The sequence below is a fragment of the Raphanus sativus genome, chromosome 5, assembly GCF_000801105.2.
Source record: "Raphanus sativus cultivar WK10039 chromosome 5, ASM80110v3, whole genome shotgun sequence".
Lineage (NCBI taxonomy): Eukaryota > Viridiplantae > Streptophyta > Magnoliopsida > Brassicales > Brassicaceae > Raphanus > Raphanus sativus.
In genome coordinates, this window is record NC_079515.1 from 18,883,448 (window position 1) to 18,891,402 (window position 7,955).

The 7,955-nt window shown below is 27.7% G+C and overlaps 1 non-coding gene across 1 annotated transcript; it reads left to right on the top strand.

Moving 5' to 3' along the window:
- The first annotated feature begins 6,719 nt into the window (after window positions 1-6,719).
- LOC130495315 (small nucleolar RNA R71) lies at window positions 6,720-6,827 on the top strand. The gene has a single exon (XR_008934587.1). It is a non-coding gene; the product is annotated as a small nucleolar RNA R71 (small nucleolar RNA).
- The last annotated feature ends 1,128 nt before the right edge of the window (window positions 6,828-7,955 follow it).

A 7,955-nucleotide genomic window follows, 5' to 3' on the forward strand; every position in this document is an offset into this window, starting at 1 on the left:
ATATTTAACTATTTTGGTGTTTTCAATATACTTTAGCTATTTTAAACATTTACTTTTGACTATTTGTATATATTTTTCGAGTATTTTGAAAAACTTAAGGTATCTTATATATTTTTAATATACATTATATATAAAAATAATGTATATATTTAAGTATATAAATTTATTTCAGATACATTCGGGTATCCAAAATATTTCGGTTTGGATCGGGTTCGGTTTCGGTTCTTTAAATACCGAAATTTTGAACCCGTTCGAATATTTAATCAATTTCGGTTTGGGTTCAGTGCTACTTTTTCGGATCGGGTTCGGTTCGGTTTTTCGGGTTTGGATTTTTTGCCCAGCCCTAGTTTTGCCTTTAAATACTATTATAAAGGTAAAAATAGAGGAGAGTTGGAGATGCTCTAAAACCACTTGATTGGGTTAATTTAATTTTGGATCTGCCAATTTTTATTTGTACGGATGCAATGGTAGATGGTGCTTGTTTGTGTAAATAGTGTTTGCGTTTCTGATGTATAATCGCAATTGCAGCGTGTTGATAATTTTCTCCAAAGCATAAAAAAAAAATTTAACTAGGAGAAATTTGATTTTGAACCTTAATTTTTTTCCTCGCATGGAACCAACCTGAAATATGGTGTAAAACATTTTTCCTACTGAGTTCTAGAGTAATAAATAGCACTACAAAAGTCAAAGCCTAGCAGAGTAAAGTAGTCAAAAGTATTTACACTATTCTTTTTTAAATACTAACAAGATTATGATCTGTTCTTTTAAAGAACGAGTATATTTTTTGTTTAAAATATTTTTACAAAATTAATTTTTATATTTAGGTTTTTTAATCATATTTAGATTTTTTAATCATATTTATATTTAATATTAACTTAATTTGATATAATAATTCTTTAAATAAATAAAATACATTATTAGACCAAAAAATTTATCAATTGGACATGATCCTAATTTAATAGAATAGATTTTTTAAGAGAATGAATAAATTTGAAACTTCATAAAAAAAACACAACAAAACTAATTTATGCATTTAGTTTATCAACTAGTTTCCTCTTTGACAGCGCTTTGATACCTTCTTTTTCATTATTTAGTGTTTTAAGTTTAGCCGGTTCATCGCTGACCTTTTGGGCAACTTGCATTGCCTTTTCTGTATCTTTCCTTTTCTTCTTCTCAATATCCTTGACCTGTAAAATCAAGTTACAAAAAGGATCCTTGACCTGATGAAGCAGTGTGACTACCACACCATCCTTTTCATCTCCACCCACTGATTTTGAATGGGGGGGGGGGGGGGGGGGGGGGGGTCTCGATACCCAGTAAATCTAGGGTATTTGGATCCGAATCCAAATTCATAGATTTAGTAATCCGGATCCAGTTTCGTGGCTTCGGATATCCGAAATCTGAATAACCATTTAGATATTGTATTATCCGCGGATATCCAAATTCGAATTTATAAAAATAATTAAATTTTAAAATTCTGAAATAATATATGAATAAAATATTTATTCAAAAGTTATAAAATATTCAGATGTATATAATGTTCAAAATAAATAAAATAGTATATTATAAATATAACTATGTAAAATATCAATATATCAGATATACTTACTAATAAAACTAAAAAATTAAATAAAAATATGGATCCTAATATCTAGACCTAAAAAAAATATCCAGATCCAAATTCGAGATCCAGAATATCATATTTCGGAGCGTATCTAGAGCGAATCTCAAACAGAATTTGAATCTCGGATAGTAAATTCCAGACCTTATTCCAGAGTATCATCAAGGTTCAGATCGCGAAACTTCTCTAGCACAGAACTAACACTCTCTTCTACCACCTGACTTATGTGACTTCTCACAAGTCTCCATACTCACGTTATCACCAATAATTTCAGACAAAATCTGCGTCTGCTTCTGCTTCTACTTCATACTAGTAACATAATGTTTTGGGATGAATTGGTTCAAACATAATATATTTAAAAATAATTAAATTTAATATTTATTTTAACTGATAAATTTAGTATTTGGATATGCCACTGTTTAGATGTATGGATGCAAGATAGATCGTTTTCATTGTGTAAGTTGTATTTGCGTTTCTTATGTATAGTTGCAATGACAGTATTTTTGATAAATAAGTGTGCTTCTTTTCCATTTGTAATAAGTTTTTGTTACATATACTGTCGTTTTCTTACTACAAGGTTAATGACCATTATGTATACAATTTATCTTTACGTATTGTTATTTATTTCATGTTTTTACATATTATAAAATAATAAAATATACTAAACAATTGAAAATCAGTAACTATTATGTATATATTTAATATAGTGCAAACAAATAAATCAAAACAATCATTTTCAATCATTTTATTGTATATAAATCCAAATAATAACTTTTATCTAATTTATATGATATAATTAAATAAATTATATTATATATAGTATATTTTAATATGATTATATACTAATTAAATATGATTTCATATTCATATGGTTTTAAACTATTGATAACAAAATTTTTAATATGGAGCTTTTAATAGTTATAGTAATTTATAATCATTTTAAAAACAATCAGCGAAAATATTGAAATTAAAATATTAAGTTCTCAATAGTTGTTCAATGAAATTTTTGAAATCAAAATATTATGTGTTTAATATGGAATATAGTTTATTTAAATGATACATATATATATATATATAATTTAGTTTGAAAATATATTTAGTGAAACCTCTTACTCATATGATTTTATGAATATTTTATCATGTTATAACAAAAAATTAAACCACTGATCATAATTTTTTAAATGTGGGACATGTAATAGTTTTAGTAACTCAAATATAACAGTACAAAAAACTAAACTTTTATCATATGATTAGTGTGATTTTTTAATTTATTTTAATAATATAAAATTAAAAAAAATGACAGAGGATAAAAAATTGTTATCAATTCTTTACTATTTAAAATCATTAATTGTTATATATATTCCGTAACTTTTTATAAGGAAAGAAGAAAGAATATTTTGTATATTAATAATTAATTTTATGGTTAGTTTAATGGAAATTATAATGTATGTTTAGATAGAATAACTTATCTTTTCTAAGAATCTAATAATTATTATGGTGAAAACACATTCCATATTTCAAAATTTGTAATGTTTCTCAAATAATATATAGGAGAAGAGATAAAGGTGTGCATTCACAATATTAACATATAAAGAAAAACAAATTAACAAGGGGTATTGTATGCATCTTCTTTAGCTAGGCCATCACTGTTTTTAAGCAAGACGTGGACAATTCCATAGCCGCTCTTTAATGGCTATCCAAGCGTCTAGTCGACGTCAATGTCCAAAATGTTCTAACATGACCCTAACTTAAGGTGTTTTTATCTACTTTTTTATCATTTTATAAAATCATTTGTTCTTTCATCCTTTTTCTCCCATTCCTCAAAATCATACGTACAAACATGTATAGATAGATACATACATATATACATACATACATACATACATACATACATACATACATACATACATACATACATACATACATACATACATGTGTTGGCTTGGTGGTCATGGAATGAGAGTGAGAAATTTTCATGTGTGTTTGCTTGCTTCTGGAAATGGCATATTCTGTTGATATGTCTTTTACAGTCTCTTGAAAAAGATGTTTGGATTTTCCACTGTGGCCTCAAATCTCTTGATCCCTGACTAAATGGACCCTTTTGTCACAATCTCTTATCAATTAGATGCCATATTTCCTCGTTTTGAATCAGAAAGTTTGATCATACTATGTATCTTTCATTTTTAAATCTTGGCAATTTCTATTTTACATTCATTGAACTTATTTTCAAAAGTGGTGTATTCAACTAAGAGATTGAGGTGATTAATATCTAAATGACAAATATACTATTATTTAAGCATGAGTTTTATAAACTTATTTAAAATCCAATGTTATTAAATTTGATATTTTATAAAATACTCTCGAATTCACTATTATTGAAAATATTTCAAATTGTGAATTTTAAAAGCTTTATAGTGATTTCATTGTGTTTAGGTGGAGTTTATTAAATAGAAAAATAAAAACCCAAATCTCATAGTTTTAGATAAAATTTCATAGTAGTTTAACAAAAAGCTTTATAGTGATTTCATAGTGTTTAGGTGGAGTTTATTAAATAGAAAAATAAAAACCCAAGTCTCATAGTTTTAGATAAAATTTCATAGTAGTTTAACAAAAAATCATATTAAATTCTCTAATCATCTAAAGTTCATCTCTATAATATTATTTGACAAGTTAGTTTCATATGTGTCGCACTCACGTTAACTCTCATGATGGTTGATTACATTGATACGCTTAATGAATTATAAATATTACATTTAAATACTATTATTGTTTTTTATTTAGTTTCCTTTTTTAAATTTTCCATATTAAGTATATATTAAAAAGGAAACATTTATAAATTTTAAAAATCAAAATTTAAAACGAAAATATATGTATATATAATATGATTTCATTAAAAGGAAATTTCACAAGATAGTAATATTCTATTTTAAAAATATTTTAAATAACATAAAATATACTTTTGTAGTAATGAAATATTGCTTTATATCTATTGTTTCTTAGATGAAAAATATATATTTGTATATAATGTGATTTCATAAAGAAAAATTTCAGAAAGATAATCTTGATATTAAAAAAAGAAATATTATTTATTTTAAAACATAATTTTAAACAATACAAAATATATATTTTCAAAGTAATAGAAATATTTTGATATATCTATCTAATATCTTAGATGATTACATAAAATAATTAAGTAACATAAACTGATATATGTTTAGTTGACTAAGAATAATTTATAATTAGTATTATTGAAATGTTTTATTTATTTTTCATGTATTTAGTTTACTATAATATCTTTCAGTTACAGCAAAAAAAATCTATAAATTATATTTTACTTATATAATATGAATTCTCAAATACAATCATTTTTACTGCTCATTCTTAAGAGATATTAAAAACTATTATTTTAATCAAATAATTATAAAATATTTTAAATAACATAACACTCTATACTTTTGCGAGGTAAATATATTATATTTTCATTTTTACAATTATATTTCTTCCTAATATTAAATTTTCTTTTAAATTTTATATTTCTATGTTTGTGGAGTTTAATATAATCATAATCAAAATACCAAAGTAAATATGAATTCTCATTTTTAGATTATTTAAAATAAGTTTTAGTTTACCTTTCAATAAATCTAAGACATAAAGTTAATTATAATTTATAAAATATTTTAGTTATTGTAAATATTGATATGTTTTCTTGAGCTTCCAAAATGATCATCGTTTTATTTTCTAATATATATATTTTTTCAAATGAACATATAATTTGATAAATATTATGATCCTACATGCACATTAAATGATAAATGAAATTAGTTTGATTTAAATTAAATATATATATAAAACATTAAATATTAATTATCAATTGGATTTTTGCTAAACCAATCCCGGATACTTAATTTTATTAGTCCAATCACGTAAACAATAAGAAAATTAAAAAATATATATATTTCAGTTTGAATTTGAAAGAATATATGTAACTTAATATATACTCACAATATAAGTGACTCGACTAATCAACACTATATCTAAAATAATAGATTATATTAAAATTAAGGAAGACAACAACCAACCTAAATGCAAATAAAAATATAATCAAAATTTTAATATATTTTGAATAAAAAATATTATAGTTGAATTCAGAGAAATAAATGCAATTTAATATACCGAAATGATAACTAAATCGACTGTAAAACAATAAAATCGACTAGATATAACATATTTAGAATTATGTCTAATTAAAATAATATAATATTATTAGTATAAATTATTCATACAAATTATAAATTAATTTAAAATTAAATTAAATAACAATCAATTATTATAGTGTATTTAATTTATAAATATTTATATCCGTGTATGAGCACGGGAAAATCACCTAGTTTAAAAGTAAACCACTTCATCCGACTGTGTTAAGTTACTTAGTATATTATCTTAAGGGTAGTTAATTATGCTATTATTACTGAATTAAGTTAAATTATGAATTTGTAGGTGAAGTTTCAATTTTTCCCTAGAAAAATTATCAAATACGTAAATAAACATAATCTATTTATAATTAAGCAATTTTTCCCGAGAAGTTTGAGCAAGTTGAACATCGATCCTCTTTATGTGGCTGCTCACAGTATCATATTTTTCATTCAGCTCGATGAACATGTTGTCCATCCTGGTGTTGATGTCTGTGGTAACCTGATTCAGTGCCTTGACCTGAAGTTTCTAGCTTTGGAACATATGCTGCATCATGAATGTTAGGTTTTTCAACTCATCTTCTGGAACACTCGCGGCTGGAACAGCTTGCTGATTGCTCTGCGGGAAGGTGTTCGGATACCCAGATCCTTGTGCCTGGTTGTTCTGCAGTAGCTGATTGACCTTAACTGTCAGTTCATCAATTTACTGGGTGTCTACACTTTTGACTTCCTTGGAGCGATCACTCTCCTGGTTCTTATTGGCTGAGCTAGCTGCCATGTTCTTAATCAGCTTAAACGCTCCATCAAGTGTCTGAGTCATGAAGTCTCTATTGCTCGAAGAGTTTAGAGCACCTTGGTATTTCGAGTCCACTACATCATAGAAAATGCCTAGGAGGTAATCATCATCAAATCCATGGTGAGAGCATTCTCTGCTGTAGTCATTGAAACGCTCCCATGCGTCAAAAAAAAAGCTCATCATGGAACTGTCTGAATGAGGTGATCTTGTTCCTCAATGCATATGTTCTCGCCATAGAGTAGAAATGGTTTAGGAACACTCATCGGACCTGTTCCCATAAAGTGAGGGAGCAGGTAGGGAGGGAGTTCAACCACCGTGCAGCTTTTCCATTAAGAGAGAATGAGAATAGCATGCACTTGATGTAGTCTAGTGGCACACTATTCGCACGAGTGAAACTGCAGACTTTTTTGAAATTCTCAATATGCTCCATTGGAATTTCTACAGAGAGACTAGAGAACACCTTTTTCTGCACCAGATCAATCAAAGTAGACTTGATCTCGAAGTCCTGCCTGGTGCAGAGTGGAGGAACAATTGCAGAGCGCGTAGTAGGGAAGTTACGCGAAATGTTTCTCTCCCCAATCAGAACATTATGTGCTGCATGTTCTTGCTGCGCGTGAGCAGCCTGTTCCTGTTGTGCGAGAGCAGCTTGTTGAGCAGCATCCTGTTGAGCTTTGATGGTCTGCTGCATCTAAAGCATCTGATTTTGCATCAGTTGCATTGCTGCAGTGAGATCATCATAATGACCGTGATCACCCATAGTGGTGTCGGTTGGCCTTGGTTGTTGTCTGTTCTCTCTTTCTAACCTTGCGAGCTCCTGGTTGCTGAGTGTAACTAAATATCCTTGTGCGTTGCTCCGAGTATGTCTCCTGGTCATGCACCTGGAACATTAGCTGCAACAAAGAGAAAAGAGTAAGTTAGAGGTCTTAGACTAAATAAATAACCAATAAAATAAAGGTAAAAAGATGGTCCCCGGCAACGGTGCCAAATTGATTTTACGTGTATACGCACACCAATTGACCTAATGTGCACACTACCACAATTGAATGGTATGTCGATGTAGCACTTTAGGATCGAATCCATAGAGACAAACTATTACACTTTATCTTTATGGGAACAATATCAAACTAAAACAATATGGGGGTTTAAAAGGTTTGAGAAATCGTATCAAGCAAGTAACAAATAGGTTTTAAGTTTTCAGATTAATGAGAAGCTAACCTAGGGTTCAACGGCATCCAGAGGGCTGGTGATCACCTCATGTTAATCCACCAGTGGTCACACAACTTTGACAACGTGTTTAGAATTTTTTTATATTTAAATGTTTTATAAAATTTAATAAATTGTACTTTTA